This window comes from Pseudorasbora parva, chromosome 5, assembly GCF_024679245.1.
Source record: "Pseudorasbora parva isolate DD20220531a chromosome 5, ASM2467924v1, whole genome shotgun sequence".
Taxonomy (NCBI): domain Eukaryota; kingdom Metazoa; phylum Chordata; class Actinopteri; order Cypriniformes; family Gobionidae; genus Pseudorasbora; species Pseudorasbora parva.
Genome location: NC_090176.1, coordinates 20735047 through 20754185, shown reverse-complemented (window position 1 = coordinate 20754185; position 19139 = coordinate 20735047). Strand labels below are relative to the sequence as shown.

General features: G+C 36.8%; 1 protein-coding gene and 1 long non-coding RNA gene across 4 annotated transcripts in view; one reads left to right on the top strand and one right to left on the bottom strand.

Moving 5' to 3' along the window:
* Positions 1-19139, top strand: part of nck2a (NCK adaptor protein 2a) — a 97737-nt gene that overhangs the window by 60358 nt on the left and 18240 nt on the right. The gene's annotated exons all lie outside the window — the stretch shown is intronic.
* Positions 1229-5203, bottom strand: LOC137076016 (uncharacterized). 2 transcript variants are annotated; one of them, XR_010905164.1, is made up of 5 exons: positions 4996-5203; positions 4162-4223; positions 3945-4066; positions 3577-3703; positions 1229-2072 (listed from the first exon to the last, which is right to left on the bottom strand). It is a non-coding gene; the product is annotated as an uncharacterized lncRNA (long non-coding RNA). The 2 variants fall into 2 exon arrangements; XR_010905163.1 differs by having other exon boundaries at positions 3577-4066.

Here is a 19139-nt window from a genome sequence, read left to right as displayed (position 1 = left end):
CCTGATTTCTCTAAGTCTTTCATACTGGACCAAATTTACTCGGCCCCCTTTTCCACACTCCACTACATTAGCTTAATTCTTGAGCCCGTTTGGATGGTTCTGAATGCGTCTGTATTAGTGCCAGAGATGTTTGCTGGAGTGAGATGAATGTGGCAGTCCACAGTCTGTAGACATGACAAGAATCCAAACGAGGCCAGGAAAGCGTAAAATGGATGACTGGTATTCATTCTTAACCTGTGCACTGAAGAGTCCGACAGGCCTTCTTTTTTTCCTCCGTGCTGCCTCTTTTCCTCTCTTTCTAGTGTTTTTGTGCTATATAAAGAGCTCGAGAGTTTCTATAGAGTGCTGATCCAGCCGGAGAGAACCCTTTCTTTAAATCCCACTCAAAATTCCCACTTGTGGGGGAAGGCCAGGCCAGCTGGATTTTTGGAAATGAAGGGTACATCTATAACGTCCTCTTTCTTGATTTCTCTTGTGCTCTGTTTTTCCTTGTTCTTATTCTTTCTTTCTTTTCTCCCCAGGAAACTGAGCAAAGTTTTCCATTTGTTCGCCTTTTTGTCATCTTATCGCTTTCTAGTACTATCAATTGAGACATCAAAAAGAATAACTTAACTTTGACGTTCATTTATTTGTAGAGTAAATACAAAAAGCATGATTTCAGCACAAAAAAAACTAAAAAATTAAGCATTGTTATTGTACATCGAGATTATAGCAGCATCCCTAGTGCCTACATTAAAAACAAAATCGATCTGTTTGTTGTGGAGTCAAGAAATCTGTAATGATTAAAATATGATTATGAGCCAAAAGTACAGAATCTCACAGTCTATTATTGGCTGTTTCAACACATACACTGTCTGAAAAAAGGGTACATTGCTGTCACTGGGGCGGTACCCTAAGGTACAAAACCAAAAAAGTACTAATGCACCTTTAAGGTACTAATACACACTTTTAAAGTACTGATATGTACCTTTTAAGGTACTAATATGTACCATTTAGGGGTGAGTAAGGTACAAAGATGTACCTTTTCACTTTTGTACCTAAGGGTACCGCCCCAGTGACAGCATTGTACCTTTTTTTCTGAGAGTGTACATGTTTTACCAGCTAAGAGAAGCACATTTAGAGTTTCATCACTATCTAATGTCAGCATTAGTATTGGGACAATTGGCTCACAGGTGTTTGTAAGTGATCAGCTTTGTCCTGTTACATGAATTGTAATTGTATACTCACTTAAAAATGTTGGGTTAAAAATAACCCAACACGTAACCCAACTGTGGGTTGATATAGCACCTACCCAACGTTGGGTTATTTTAACCCAATGCATTGGGTTAAAAAACAGTTGGGTTAAAAGTAACCCAACAGTTGAGTTAAATTTTTATTTTTATTCATGCCATTATTTTAATAAATAAAATACCCATTGTTTTCAAATACAGATTTTTTATTTGTATAAAACAATAAATGTGCTTTAAAATATATATTGTAAATGTCAAACTAAATATTGGGGAGTAAATATTTATTGTAAATATACATAAATGTGTAAATAGTAAATTCAAAATACACAGCACACATAATACACAAAAATGTACATAAGGTAAACATACATAAAAGGTGTATATACAAAACAAAAATTAAAAATGAACACAACAAATATTAAATTAAAAACCTATACAAATATGGACAGAATACACAAATTCATAATATTAAAGTCTTCCAGAAATAAACAACTTTATTAAAAAAAATCTACATTGTACACTGTATGCCTTGATGTGTTGTAAACATATGTAGCAAAACAAATACAAATTATGATAATCAAAGTTTTTAATGAGGCAGCAAAATATATATTCAAGTTTGCATGCTACAAAATATCCCAAATGGGGCAGAGGTCTTTGGATAGTTCATGTCATAAATAAATAAAAAATCTGAAACATACAGCCAGTGCTTGAAATAAGGTCTTCTGTTCAACTGCCTCCACAGTGAAAATGAAAAAAATCAGCGAGGTCTCTTTGTCCCCAAGCATCGTCATGTGGATCCTGGCTTGTCTCACTGTTCAGCTAATGCACCATGTTAGTTCCAACCTTAAAAGAATAAAAAAAAGTTCAGTTTGCTTGCACTGTGACAACATCAGCAGTGTTAAATTACGTCAAAGTTGCAATGAAGCAGTGTTGTACTGAATTAAAGAAATTGTCACTAATTAGTCATTACATCTGCTGTTCATTTTTCACCAATCAACATACTAATCCTCATGCTGTTTCAAACCCGTAAGACTTTGGTTCATCTTCGGAACACAGAAAGGCCTAGAAAGGCAGTAAAGACATTAAAGTAATCCATGTGACTCCAGTAATTCAACCTCAGTTTTATGAAGTAACAAGCGTATATTCTATCCCTTAACCATAATTTACCACTTTATTTACAAAACATTAATCTCAACACGTTCACGAGAGCCCCTAGACGCATGCGTGTTGTGTTGAAAAGAGAGCAAATGTTGTTGTGTTATGTTTTTTTTTTTGTGTTGTTGTTGCAAAAAGCACTCGTGTCGCTTCATAAAACTGAGGTTAGACCACTTGAATCCCATGGATTACTTTAAAGCTGTCTGTCCTGGGTCTTAAAGTGGTAGTTGCGTAGGTCGTCAATGGAGGGACAGAAACCTTGCAGATTTCTTTAACATTTGTGTTTCAAAGAACAACGAAAGTCTTACAACGACACGAGGGTAATTCATGAGATAGTTTACCCAAAAATAAAATGACTCCATGATTTACTCACCCTCAAGCCAACCTAGGTGTGTATGACATTCTTCTTTCAGACAAATACAATCTGAGTTATATTAATAAATATCCTGGCTCTTCAAAGCTTTATAATGGAAGCCCATAATTTGAAGCCCAAAAATGCATCCATCCATTATAAAAGTGCTTCACACGGCTCCGGAGATTAATAAGAACCCATTGAAGTGAATTGATGGGATTGTGTAAGAAAAATATCCATATTTAACACGTTATAAAGTAAAATATCTAGCTTCCAATGGACCGCATTAAGTATTCAACTTCTGAAAAAAGCGTAACTGCTGTGAGAATAACGTCGGACGTAGCGTAAAAAAACGTAAATGTCGAGACGATTAAGTTGGACGTAGCGTAACCGTTTTGATTTGCGAGAGGCGTTACACTTTCTTTGTAAGTTGAATAAGGAAGGCTGTCTGTCGAAAATTTGTTATTTTAGTCTATAAAGTTTTAAATATGGATATTTTTCTACAAAAACCCATCGATTCACCTCAGAAGGCGGTGGAGCCTTATGGAGCCTTATGGATTACTTTCATAATGGATCGATGCACTTTTTTTGGGCTTCAAATTTTGACCATTATAATGCTTGGATTAGTCAGGACAATTATTAATAACTGATTGTGTTCGTCTGAAAGAAGAATGTCATATACACCTAGGATGACTTGAGGGTGAGTACATTATGGGATATTTTTTGGGTAAACTATTGGATAATCTATTAACAAGCAAAATCACTAAAGCAAATAATAAATGGATGCATATGAGCAGTGCACTTTATCAAAGCTAATTTGATAGTGTTGCTTTTACTTACAGGCTGATTGGTGAATGTAATTCAGCTTCTCTTCATTTCAGCATATGTTGGACACACCATGTTGTCCATTTGTGAGGTATGGCGATGATGGCAGGATGGGTTTTAAAGGCAATTTCTCCATGATCATCTTTGAAAGACAAGTTAACAGAAAAAGAGAAAAAAACAGTTTTCACCTATACCAAATGTGTGGACCTGATTTCATATGCACTTAGACACAACCAAAACAACTTATTGAAATTAAAACATACTGTATGAAAATGAGAAAAGACAGCTGAAAAAATAATAATAAACTGGTTGTTTCCCAAATAACCTGGTTCTGTAGTAGACCCTGCACTGCACATTGGCCTATCTAATGTTATTCAACTTACCAACTTGTTAGTAGAGACTCCAAACCCGGAAATGTGCGTCAGATAAGGAAGACATCGAACTTGTGTACTATTGGTGATACTCCAGGACTAGAGTCGAGAACCACTGAGATCCAATCCTTCCTCTGCATTAGAACGAAGCAGGGGGAAAAAATAACCAGAAAAGTAAACTAGTCTTTAAAAAATAATTGTGTACAACTTGTTTCAATATCGTACTCACCTTTAATTAAATGGCAGAGGTTCAACTGTTCTAGTCTTTGCTTCACAAATGAATCCATTGGTCTAAAAAACAGGTATATAACACATTTAGTACAACATATTTAAAATAAAGGCAAAAACTGTCATAGCTTCATAAGAAAACGTACTATGGTTGTATGATTTAGCTACTCCTGTAATACGTTTAATAGTAACATGCATAATATTCATATGACAACATTCATTATGAATATGGGCCTACCACATTTCTGCCAAATTATCATAGTTGCAGTTTGTGTTAACTTACTACGGTAAAACTAGGTAATTTGTGGGTTGGAAAACATTCTAACTCTTGTGAACTAACGTTAAAATTGTTAGCACAATATTTCAGTTTTCTGCGTCAATGCTGTTGTGAATATCTGCACTCATTCATCTCACAACAGATATTTAGAGTAGTAAGTTATACAGTTGGATATTCGGCGAATTCAAACGCTTCCCCCTGGATATCATGCAGCGCTGCTGTGGTGTCGTGTGACCGGGTCTGAGCTCGCGCTGCACGGGCCGAGCTGATAATGCTCCGCGCGGCTTTAGATAGTGATTTCAGACTAGGCATTAGTTACTTACTTTCTGTATCACCGTATTAAGTTTCTAAATAGGTACACTAGAATAATGTTTTTACTTTATTACTGCTAGCGAGCTAACTGGGATAGCTATGGTTTATTTCCAATCTATCTCATTTTTCCAGAGAGCATTAAAGGGATTTTTTTAATAAAATTCAGTTTTCGACTATATTCAACGTTTCAGTACACAATACATAATGTTATAAGAGTTGTATTCATAAAAAAATGGCATGTCTTACCTTTCATTTCATAATCAGGCTGCAGCAGCGTCTTCTGTTGGCAGTAACTGGACGGTTAAAATTTGAACCGTCACTGGGGAAACCGTATTTAACCCAACGGCCGGGTTATCACTTTAACGATGTTAAAATAACCCAACATTTTGCAAAATAACCCAACATATTGACCCAATATGTGTAACCCAACGGTTGGGTACAAAAAATAACCCAACGTTTTTTAGTGTGTAGTATCAGTTATATCCATTGCTTCTATTTCTTGTGTTTGGTGACAACACACATAAGCCAGGATAAAGAGGGGGGAGCTGAATTTGAGAGAAAAGCAACCAATTTGGATGCTAAGAGGAAAGAGGAACTCAATAAGAGCTATAGCTCAAACATTGGACATCTCCAAATCAACAGTTTTAAAAATCCTGAAAAAGAAAGAATCCAGCGCCGACTTCAGCATCCGACATCGACCAGGTCAGCCGAGGAAACCCAACAGCAGCTGATGACAGACAAATCATAAAAGCTGTGAAGAAAAACCTGAAAATAATTTCAATAAAATCCCTAACAACCTCCAGAAAGTTGTGGTGATGTGGTCTCACAATCTACTGTTCACTGCAGGAGACTACGACAGCGGAATTACTGAGGCTACACATCAAGATGCAAACCTCTGATCAGCACCAAAAATGGAAAGGCCAGATTAGCATTTGCAAAAAAAGCAGAGAGATGAGCCTGTAGAGGTCTTGAACAGAGTTTTTGGACAGATAAGATTAACCTTCATCAAAGTAATGGGAAAGCAAATAACATCCCAAAGAAAACATAAAGGAACTGAAAATGAACCTGTTAAGCATGTCGGAGGTAGTGTCATAGCGTGGGCATGCATGGCTGTCTCTGGAGCAAGCTCACTCATCTTCATTGATGACTTGTTGAACAATGTTCATGAAAATGCCACCAGACTCATTGGGAAGCACTTCATATTGCAATGACCCAAAATACACTGCCAAGTCAGTCAAGGATTTTATCAGTGGAATGAAATAGAGGGTCTTAGATTGGCCAAACCAAACTCCAGATTTAAATCCTGCATGCATTTCACCAGCTGAAGAGGAGACTAAAGGCAGAAACTCCCCAAAACAGGCAACATTTCAAAATGGCTCCATTAACGGCTTGGGAAAACTTTTCAAAGTGTGTCTGTGATTTGCAACTAAATAGCTTTTAAACTTTGACTTTAAGTTGAAAATTGTTTCAATACTTATACTGACATTTAGAGGGAGGAAACTCTAAATGTGCTTTTTTTCTTAGCTGGTTTTTTAACAGATTTCTTGACTCTGAAGCAGTTTTGAATGCCCCAATATTTATGGCCTGATTTGTCAATCACTAAAAACGAGTACAATTCGGGCTTCTTTTAAGCCCTTCATTCATATATTGCATTAATTTAATTTAATTTGGTTACATATTGAACATATATTTTCTTTATTGGCATCTATGGTTCCATTAAGAACTTTTAATATCCTTGGAACATTTACATTGAACAAAAGTTTCATTATTGTGGGAAAATTTTGTTCACTGAAAGTTTTTTTGGGGAACCCAAAATGTTTTTTCAATGGCATCGCAGTGAAAACACCTTTTTGGAAGCTTTATTTTGAATTAAGGCAGTGGATATATTTTAAGCCGAGATATTTGACAACTGCTTTGCGTGTGACCGATGTTTAGTTGGGTTAAGCGAATGTTAGCTGGACGTTTGCCTAGCGGATGTATTAGTCGTATTAAATGCTTTTTCTCCCTGGAGAGCCAGGCTCAGAGTGCTAAGTGCTTCTGGACTATGGGAACACATCTTGGCCGAGGATAGATCAATTCAAGGTCAGAGAGTGGTTTCCTTCTGTTCCGGTCTTCCCAAACATTGTACACTATAGACATCATGGCTGCCGGACATAAGATAGACTCCGTTTTCAGATCTGAAGTGGAGTATGACTGATTTTCTGCTTGTGGAGAGAAATGTTTATAACCCAGCTAATTGTCTCTTCTTGGTTAAAAGGCTTTGCCCATGTGTGTGTGTGTGTAAGTGAGTGTAAGCTGACATTGAGCAGGGTAAGATTGATCATTACCAAGCAGCTTTCCGGCGTCTGACTGAACGCTGAGCCGTGAGGATTGATCTGCTTTCCCGCGGCAGAGCCATCGCTCTTCTTAACTGCTTTGATTATGAAGGAGGTGGGCTAAGCTGTGAGGATATTACATTGGGCGGGGCTCCGATTAGCGAAATGAGTGTCATCTATCACTGCGCTGCCAGGACAGAGACCTCCTCGGATCTCTGAAGAGGAGAGACGGGAAAGAGATAGACGGTGAACTTTAACAGCTTCCCCTCACACAATGACCATGATTCTGTCCTGATTCCACTGGAAACAATGAGTGATGATAGCAGTGCATTGTTTAATTAGTAGATGTACGATTATATCAGAAGCTTGTATCCATAAATCTGTCACACATTTATTAACTACAGACAAGCTTTTGCTTCAAATGGTGTTGATTTTATCTCAGCAGATGGTAGAGCAAACATTAATATTTGTATCGTTCACTGTGCAGAATTTCTTCATTTTCTGTGTTTTGAAGAAGAATGTGGAAGTTGTTCTGATGTCCGCTCTCACTGCACCAAAATACTTTGCATGCAGTGCCATTTAGTATTTTCATGTCGTGTTATGAGTCGTGTTGGTGATAAAACCAGTACAAATGCTGGTATCTGACATGCATGATAATGTGCTGCTGCTCAGCACAGCTGGCATTTCATACACAGTTGTAAAAAGGGTTTTGTGAATCATTAAATATTTTTTTTTTTTTTAACACAGTCTATTTTATTTATCAATCAAATTCAGATGAAATGTTTAACCAAATCAGTCGACTAGTCTTAAAGGAATAGTTCCTTAAAGGAATAGTAAAGGAAGACCTTCTGAAGTGACCTCGATGGGTTTTTGTAAAATAAATTTCCATATTTAACATGTTAAAAAAATAAAATATCTAATTTATGAAAAAAAAAAATAGCATGATGTCAGACATAGCTTAAGCATTTTGGAGTGCACGAGGCATTAGACTTTCTTTGTAAATTTAATACATCTTTTACTTTATACATTTTTAATTATCAATATTTTACACAAACCCATCGATTCACTTCAGAAGGCCTTTATTAACCCCCCAGAGCCGTATGGATTACTTTTATAATGGATGGCACTTTTTTGGGGCTTTACATTTTGTGCTGCCAATATAAAGCTTGTTTTTTAAAATAATTTTATTATTATTTAACTTTGTATTCATCTGAAAGAAGAATAACACATAGGATGGCTTGAGGGTCAGTTAAAGTTTGGGGTGAACTATCCCTTTAAGTCAGCCCTGTATAATAATTTGGCTGTCCACCGGACTCTGATCAGAAGTGTTTCTTATGGATTTGAGATTCAGATGAATTTGTACTATAATATGTCTGACTCTGTAGCAGCTTTGCTTTAGTTGAAATTATTCAAGAACACTACGAGAGCTGCATGCTCTATAAGAAGTTACATCTCCTAATTATTTTATAATCGTGTCTCCCTTGTAATAAGTGGTTCTCAACCTTTTGACTTGAAAGTCAAAATAATATTCAAAGATATTTTCTCTGGTGTTTCTGTTGTAATTATGATAAGTAATTAATACATTTGCCATTTATTTATGTATGCATGCATTTATGTTTGTAAATATTGTATGTTTGACATTTTAAATAAGTTTTAATTATTACTTTTTTAATATAATTTAAAATCATCCCGTGGGCCCCCTTGGAAATTAGCTGAGGCCCCCTGATTGAGAACCTCAAATGTATATTGCCCCACCACTAAAAAAATATTTGAAATCAACTCCTAAGTCTAGCCGATTAGTTAACCATTCTGACTCATCCATTACGCACGCACGCACACACGCACACATATGTATGTATACATCATTTTTTTTCCCTCTCCCAGAGAGGAACTGAATGCATTATGCATTTAAAATTTATGATGAGTGGTCAACCAATAAATTGCATGATATATTGGCTTTTTTTATCATCATCAACAGCATTTTTATTTGAATATGACTAAATGACTTCACAGATTAACTAGATTTAGTGCACTGGTGGTTACAGTAATTACTTCCTTTTTAATTTTCATGTATTAATATTGTCAGTTTCTTTACTTTTTGAAGATTGCAGAATCAAGAAGTTCCTATCTACATGTCAATCTGTTTATTTTACAGATTTTCTTTTTTTGTTTTGTTTACATTTTTAAATGTAACATTTTTATCTCTCTCCCCCCAGTATTTATTTTATTTTAGTGAATGGATACTAGGGGTGTGTGATATTGACAAAAATTCATAACAATATTTTCTGGGATTTTCTCGATAACGATAATTAGAGGATATTTTGCTGAGCGTGTAATTGTGCTGTTATCTTGGTGCTGGTGATCAGCAGCTGACTCCTGAAGTTTTTGATATTCTTCATATTATGTGTGGTGGTCAGTTCATAGCAGTGACAGAAATCATCGTTTCCAAAACATTTAAATGTATTTTTTCCTTTTATGAGCATTTTCTAACACAGAAGTGCCATTTACACAGACTGTTTAATGAGCTTATTTAATGACAAATAGCCTGCAGTTATGCGTAAATAATGTTTTGATGTTTAAAACACATAACGTTGAATACTTATATTTGAAATTATTTAAAACATGAAAAGATACTTTAAAACTGCCAGTAGGCAGCAAGTCACTGTTAATGAGTGATTCAACCGATTCATTGAGATTCAAACGATTCATTCAAACAACTGATTCATTCAGGAACAAATCATTTGACTATCTTAATCTATCTTATGGGTCCTGCACACTGTGCGATTTTTCAAAATCCTTTGAGAATGTCCCTTGTCAGACTGTACGAACATGATCCCTGATGTAAGCCGTGTCACACTGTAAGATGTCAGTTGGCATTAATGTCAGACTGTACGACAGGGGTGGTAAGTAATCAAGTAAAAATACTTTGATACTTTACTTTACTAGTATTTTTTTCGGGGATCTGTACTTTACTTGAGTATATTTTATTTGCATCTACTTTTTACTCTTACTCCACTACAATATTAAAGGCAAAGTTTACTTTTTACTCCGATACATTTCCCCATGCCCGCTCCAAGTATTAAGTATTTATTACACTTGATTTCCAAACCGTTCTGGTCATTCATGGATGATCCAGTCGGGTATAGACTTGGAAAAGCTGACAGGTTTGCCACACTAACGTTAGCTCAGTGTTTCCCCAACTTTATATTTTGCGGCACACAATTTACTATGAAAACATCGGTAACATTTTACAATACAGGTGCACTATTATAATTCAATGCCTAACTAATGCACAGATAATCATGAGTTAATGTAGTACTAATGAAGAACTAAACCATTTATTAATGATTACTGCATCAGCAACTAATGAACATTCTCTATGATTAATAGATTAAGTAATATATGAATTGCTATTAATTAAATATGACATCATTAATTCCCTAATAACATATTACATGAACTAATAATGTAAATTCATGTATTCAAAGCCATGCATTCCGACTCTCAGTTGTCTGTTTAATTAATCATTAATCATAACAATTGGCAAAATTATATTATGACTTTACTTGTTGAGGCACATGACTATTAACTAATTGTTACGTAATATGTCATTGTGGTTATGGCTTTTAAATTAATTTTGAATGAGTTAATAGTATCTTGCTCCTCATCTGTTTTATGGAGCTAATGTTATGGAACATGTCTATTTTAAGTTTAACCCCTATACTGCGTTAAGGTGCTTCATTGTCTCCTATTAATTATAAATCTAACAATCTTAATTGCAGTATCTAATCTTATCATTTGTTCAATTAAAGCATTGCATATCAGTCCCAAAATATTTTATCTGCTTATTGATATTTACAGTTAATTTGAATATTTACTTTTTACTTTCGGTACTTGAGTACGTTTTAAATCTGATACTTTTGTACTTTTTCTCAAAGGATGTTTGAATGGAGGATTTTTTTACTTTTACTGGAGTATTTTTTTTATTTAGGTATATATACTTTCACTCGAGTATAACTTTTGAGTACTTTTACCACCTCTGCTGTACGATAGTGAAGGCGCGCTAAAAACGGACACGCACAAGAAAATTCGTCGGGAGTTTTATATCATCAATGAATGACGCGTTCGGTGACAGTGAGCTGCATTACACCCGGGACTGAAATGGTGGCTACAAAGAAATCTCTAGCTCTCGTTTTGGTCATAGTTTTTCTTGAAAAACAGAGATATTTGACTGTCATCGTAGGAGAAGTCACTGCAGGATTATATGCCAAATCTTCTGACACTGCCAGAATTTCGTCTGAGGTAAAATTTGATCGCAGCGCTCATTAATCGGCTGCCGGTGAACATGTCAAACTAACGACCAAAGACGTCAGATTTTACCCTAGGATCAGAGGAATCTTTAAGGATTTGCTAAATTTGTCTCAGATGGCCAAATCGTGGCCAATATCGCACAGTGTGCACCCGACTTTAGTCACTGAATCATTGATTCAACTGATTTGTTCAGAAAGCTGATTCATTCAGTAAGGAAACACAGCGCATTGCTCATAGACTCGATTACAGTGCTGTGACTTTGTTTTGAACCAATCTCGTTGGTGAAATAGAGTAAACAGGGGCAATATGGTGTCTAAAATGTAAGTCACTTAATATTAAATTCTTTTTTAGTAAACTTGTATAAAATAAATATCACATTTATGATATAAATATAGGCTGCGTCTGAAAACCTAGGCAGCTGACACGTTGCCTCGCAGCCTTATCAGACAATGGCTTGTAGCAGCGTTTTGGCAAGAAGGCACCTCACAAAACTGATTTCGGACAGACTTCTAAGGCAGCATAACAGTTTAATGATCGACAGCAAAATAGAAAGAACTTTGGTGAGAACTAAACAAATATTGAATTGCTACTTTAGTAATTTCTCACTAGAAATGACATCAGAAGTGGAAAATATTGGTAAAAACATTCATTTATACACAAACTGACCAGCAAACGCAACTTTCGGACACTATCTTTTCCCCCCAGCTCAACAGTCACTGAATGGAAAGCACAGGATTGTGGGATATCAAAGGCAGAGTAGGATACATGTATGCTGTCTTCAAAAATCGATCAGATAGGTATCTCAGGAGACAGGAAGTGAAGCAAACATTAGATTCGGATGTGGCTTGAAGCCTTCCTGCATTGAAATGTGTCCTCCGAGGGCATTCAGCATTTTCCAGGTTTCGGATGCAGGCATAGACTCACGCAGTGAAAGCCAGCGCCCGCACTAGTCTAATCTTTAAGACTATATCATGTAGTGTAGGCCTACGTGCACACACTCTCTATGTGTGTGAGGGATACTCGATAATGTCAGATTGCACATCATTAAAACAACAATTACGATATTATCGTAGCCGATATGTATTGCACACCCCTAATGGATACTCATTTTTGTATTGATCCATCTTTATTGCCATGTCAATTCCATCTTTTCCTCTCTTGCCTATCTGCATTTTTTGACCACGTACAGTGACGATCTTTAGCCTGCTCTTCCCGCCTTTGTCTCCAATCGTCCCCTCTGAATGCCGGACAGAGAATCTCGTTTAGCAGCTTCTTGTTCCCCGTGGCTCTCTTTCCAACCCTGTACTGAAATGTAACGAGTGAGGTGACACGCTTCTGATAACCTTCTGAACCTGAAGTTTGCAGCCAGCAGAGTGGACTGATGACTGATTTAAAAGCATGGGGACATGTTATCCAGCTGCTGCTCTGTTTTGGCCAGCCTCTTTCCTAATTGAACTGCCATTTAACGACCGCTTTTAGAGAAAACGAGTTCTGCCTTTGAGCTGCCATATTTGCATTTATGAAATACAGCCCAGCATGGATACTCATCTCACCAGAGGTAATGAAATCTTTTATGTGGTGTAATTGTGTGTGGCAGGCATCTCTTGAGTTATATGCTGTGGTGTGATGGGTGTTAATATTAGAATTGCCGCCTCATTAAAGAAATAAAACAAAGGTAAAATTAGTGCATTGTGAAGTAATTCAATATTAATAATTATTTTTTCCCAAATTCAGTTTTTTTCCCAAAGGGTTAGTTCTAGGGGTGTGCGATTATAGCCTCAAAATTGTATCACGATATTTCAAGAGTATTTGGAATAATGATATTTATGACGATATAGGGAAAAAAAATATAGCATTTGGAACAAAGTTTTATTGGTGATTGCAGCTGGTAGGCAACAGCATTTATTAGTGCAAACAAAATGAAGGGCATTTTACATTCTTTTCCAATGAGCTACCGCCATTAATGACAGAAGTGTAAATCTATTGTCATAAGGTGGCAGCAGCAGCATTATAGTGCTATAGTAGTGACTCAGTTACACAGCATTCTAAAGTAAGCAAAGTAAAAAAAAAATAAAAAAAAAAGTAGCCTTGGTACAAGTTGGTTATACGAGTTTTCACTGGAAATCTTAAAAGAAAAGTATAACATACCTCCTTAGCATTTTAGTTTAAAGATAACTTGAACACTCCACCGTTTTTAGAAATAGGGCTTATTCAACTTCTTTCCTACATTTAGATATGTGGGCAAAAGCATTTTTGTCTCAGTGCATGCATTGTTTTATTTTGGCAGGGTCGCCGTTAGCTTAGCTTAGCATAATGAATGGAAGACAGAGCGACACGCGTCATAATCTGAAAGCCACGCCCACCGGGGGGGAAAACAAACCAACCGTCTCCATTGACTTTCTATTGCGGGAAGTGACCTCCTTGTCATTTCAGACTTATTACAAAAAAACGAAAGCTGATATGTGACAAGGTGTACAGAAAACAAGCTAAAAAAGCCAAGAACAAAAACCCAGAAGTTTTTATAAGCTGTTGACCCAAAAAACGAGCGTTTAAAGACATAAAAGTGCATACAAGCAATATACACAGTGCGCGACATGCGAGATGACACTGAGAACTACGCCCACTGGAGGGGAAAGTTATCAGTGACAGGAAATATAATATATAAATATGACATTTGGATATTTGACAAAATGTTTACTGCACATGTAGGCATACTGAGGCATACTGAGTGTCAGGATTCCAAAATTGACCTATTCTTCTGAAGCTTCATGTCTTATTGCCTGTATTCACTTTTGTATCCAGACATCCACACCCACCTAATTAATTCTTGTGGCCTGCGTATTCACAACAAGTACAAATAGTGACGCAGATTAAGACTAGGCCATTTAATTATACTAAGGCGTGCACATACATAGGCCTCCGTCACTCCCATACAGAGAGCGGAGATCGCGATAATTAATTCAAATAAATACTATGATTCATTCATTCAAATAAATGTAATCTTACGCACTACTTTATCTCTGTGATTCAAAGCGGGCAGAATGCTGGATCTAACGAGACGTAACTCATGAAAATAACTGTCAATTGTAGGCTTCCGGTCAAATATTGTGCATTTTTTATCATGTAAAAAAAGGATACGGGTGTTATCGTGGACGGTACGATATGGCACACCACTAGATAGTTCACCCAAAAATAAAAATTTTGCCATTAATTCCATCTTCAGAACACAAATTAAGATATTTTTGATGAAATCCGAGAGTTTCCTGACCCCGCCATAGACCAAAACAAGACGACCACTTTCAAGTCCCTGTGAACTCCAGTGGTTCAACCTTCCTGTTGTAAAGCAGCATGAATATTTTTTTTGCTAAAAAAACAACAACAACAACAAAAATAATGACTTTATTAAACAATTTGGCAGCACTGCACTGTGAATACCGGTAGCCCAAAAACGTGAATAGCGTAAGAGAGTGACAGGGAAGAGAAGATATTGTTAAATAAAGTTATTTTTGTTTGTTTTAATGTTTAAATTTGTCTTGACAAACATGTCTAATTAATTGAAATTACAAAATGTATATAATTTAACAATTTTATGAAATTATTCTTAATCCCCCCCCCCCCCCTCCACCAATTCTGTGTTATTTTTCCCATATTCAGTGTTTTTCTCTGAATATTAAGCACTGATTTCTCTCATTTTAAGAATATAAATAAAGGGAGTTTTTACTCTGGCAGTTTAATTCAGAAATGGGCACAGTTCACATGAAAAATTGGTAATGTGAAAGCTGTGATGCGGGATGGCTGCGATCGCACCAGTACCACACCATACCTGGAGGAGGTCCATATTCACCAGGAGTAGGAATATAGTGCGGTCCCTTTAAGAGATGCGCATTCATGTCGGTATTTTGTGTGTGTGTGCCCCGAACTTTGCTGCAATTCACACGAACAGTGTGAGAAGCATGGACTCAGGAGCACTCTAGTTCATAACCTGCGTATTCATTTTAGCCGATTGTAATGAATTTGATTCAATAAAACACATGTACTGTAAGTAGTGATGGTGTTAATTATTTTCCTCAGATATGAGCGAGAGTGAGCTTCAGTGCATCGCACAGACTGCAGAGAATGTGCTCAGTGAAAAAACACACTTTTCTTTTGAACTGGAGTTTAATAAAAGTTAAGCAGATAAAATGGTAGCTAATGTTGGCTATAACTGCACTTGTTTCAGAGTAATGCTATTGTTAACCCTTTTCTTTCCCTATTAATGTTTGCTGCTGCATCCTTTACGTCTATTGAGAATGAGATGTCGTCACGACACCGCGCCCCCGCCCCCTTCCGCCATTTTGGGAGGATGGTCAGCCAGGTATTAGATTCGGACACTGTTAATGAGAGGACGAGCACTAGACTGTTGCAGGATAGTGGGGAGATATATTTATTTATTATTCAGAATGCACAAAAAATATATAGAAACATTTCAGGAACGTGCAAGGTAGAAAGTTAAAGCGTCTAACGTTAGGTCTCTGTTCCATTCTGCTGCAGGCAGCCAGTATGGATTGACGTTTTTGTTATCATCCAGCTCCTCTAAATACCTCTGCCTGGTGCTGGTAGCAATTTCTCCCTAGTTAACCATTTCTTTTTATTTTCCATTTTAAAATTTCTCTGTTTAAACGACGGGATAATTCCTCAAGCCGTCTTTCCTGCTCCGATCTCTGTATCGGTCTTACAGTGTTGCCCCTGGCAACCGATAGCATTGGATCCCAAAATGGTGGACGGGCCCAAACACCACCCAATTTGTCACGTGACAGCAAGCTACCATGACGTATGTCCTCATTCTCAATAGCTGATTTCAATTTCTCCAATTACGGGCCATGGATCAAACAGAAAATGTGCGCTGCCTTAATAAAATGAGTGCCGTTGAAATGAATTTGCGTTAACGTGTTATTAGCACGTAAATTTTGACAGCCCTAGTCATGAGACTTTTTTTTTCAAGGTTCAAGGTTGGACGGCCATTCGAGACTTTTCCAGAACGCACAGAATGCCAATCTCAATGACGATACCCTCTAAAAAATGCTGGGTTAAAAACAACCCAAGTTGGGTTGAATATGGACAAAACCAGAAATTGGGTTTCACAGGCCAATCTTGTGTAGTCAGACTTGGGCATAAGGTCTGGTCAACATTGCTGCTAATTCTGGCCAAGAATCTCCTTTTAAGATAGAAAGAGACCATCTGAACAAGTTTGTCTTGTTTTTACGCGCAGTTTGAACAATTGAGCACTTGGCAGTTTTATGTGCAGTATGCATCAGATGGTCAGGGGACATTCTGTGGTTTGCTGGCTGAGATTCATCAAAACAACTGAAATACTGTAGCGACATTCTGAGGACAGTTGATGAAGACTTCCACTTCCCTAAAAGTCCTGTGCTGATAGACACACACTGCAGCCAGTGTTTTTCCTCAAGGGAAGGTCGGTTTATTCTACAGTCTGGGGTCTTATTGCTTTTATATACCAGGAGAATAACGTTGCTAGCAAACACTAAAGGAATAATTGGGTAGTTTGGTAAAAGTGTAGAAAAGAATAGACTTGCAACAGAATTCAGAAACCAGAAAGCTTTGCATATGGGATCTGCATCACTTGTGTGTTGTAGGCAAAGCGTGAAATGAAAGCTGTTGCTCACGCAGACACACCCACATGCACATACACTCTCAGACTCAATAGGTCTGCCCTTTCTTTCTAATGGCTGTGCATTTGACTTAGTACCCGTGCCTGAAGCCTCTCTCAGCAGGAGCGCAGAGCTTTAAGTGCGCTTGCCTGAAACACCATCAATACTTAATCAGTCCATTACTATTCAGTGCATATTTAATCCTTTGGCAACTCTCTCTCGCGTCTCAGGCAAGCCGTTTAAAATTGGCCATGCCAATAAACCCGCCTACTTATTCATTTATGGGTTTAGCAATTGCCTACTATCATGTCTGTCATTTTGCTCAGAGGAACAAGAACACTCCATGTATTTTGAAAACTTCTGCTCAGCCTTTGACAGTCTCAGTCATTTTTAATGGCTTTTCTGTTTGAAGGTTTAGCTCTTTATTTAATGAGACCAATGGCATGGATTAAGTGGATTGAGTGACTTAACCTTCGCGACTCTGAGCGAAAACATATTTCTGGCTATATTGCTTTATCTTTATCACTTACACATTACTCACACTCCCTTTATAAGTCTTCAGATTCATTGTTTGCTTTGTTTTGGTACTATTGTCAGCTATACGATATATCCAGTCTGACTGTTTATTGGAATGAGGATGTTTATGATTTTTATAGCAATCGACCAATATGGGTTTTTAAGTCTTTCCCTGCCACCATAAAAAAAAGAAAAGAAAAAAAGTTGCCAGCCACCCACCAGGGTTTTAGACAATTGTCACCACAGTTTGATAGCCTATAGAATATTTTGTTTTATGAATATCTGAGCATGCAATATATCCAATAAATGAGCTGAACCTCTTCTTAAAAAAAAAAAAAAAAAAAAAATCATCTTCTTGCATTCCTTTTTTATCAACACTTGAATATTGGTAAGTTTCATAAAAAAGCAACATTTTGAACAAAAAGCTGAGAAAATCACGTTTTTGAGAGACTGTTTCCAGATCAGATTCAGATGATGATCAAACACTGATGGAGTAGAGCGAGTCCATCAACACACCTAATGCTTGCACAGTCCTGCAGCTCGTCCTTGGTCCACATTTTATTCAGTAACATTGGATAGTTTTGATTTATATGATGTTTAATGTTGATGATCATGTTATTTTTCATATGCATCTGGGATCGCTGGTTTTACTGCGTCTTCCTTACATGTTTTTTGATCAGGAGATTCAGTACTCATTCAGAATGTGCGTAATAGCGCCCCCTAGCGTCTAACAGTGAAAACACGAAAATTTCCGGTTTTGGCAGGGAAGTGTTTAATAACAAATAACGGAAAATTCTGTGTTTGGCGGGGAAAGAGTTAAAGGTCAAGACGAAGCAAAACAGTCTGTCCTATAGAATGCCATAATATGATATAATGTGATAATGCATTCATATTACAGTTGGAATCAAATTAATAATTTACTAAAAGTAAAAATTATACTTTGTTAGACAAAGGGGGCCATACATGATCATATATGATTTGCTGATCCTAATATTGTCAATAAGACTTAAACAATTTATCTGACGTGTAACTTTTTATCCCACTAGTGTCAACAAATGGAATTACAAAAATAATGTTTTCAAACAAGTTTACCATTTCTGCTAGCTTTTGTTGGTGTATCAAGCTGGCCAAAGCATTGCTAGCCATGCTGTTAGTCACAAGTTCCGTCATTAGCAATAATTCTGTGTTTTTTTTTTTTTTTTTTTACCATAGTTACAACAGTTATTTGCAAACAAACAGCATCGCAAAGTTGTGTGGTTGCATCTACAGTTCTCAACATCTGGTTAGAAGTAGAAGTAAGTAGGCTAGTTTATTGTTAGGATGAGATGTGGACTATATGTGTGTTCCAATTCATATACTTTTGGCACTATTCTTTGCAATTTTGTTGTATGAATAGTGCGAGAAGTGTGTTTACAATTGCACTTCAAATACCCGAATTATGCACTTCATTAATGTGGAATGTTGGACACTTTATTCACTGTCACAGATTTCTTACATATCGGAGGAGGAGGGGCTATCAGACTGATGATGTATAACAAAAATAACCTTATAGTGCAAGTTCATACTCTAGATAGCAAGTGTACATAATGCATGACTGTGA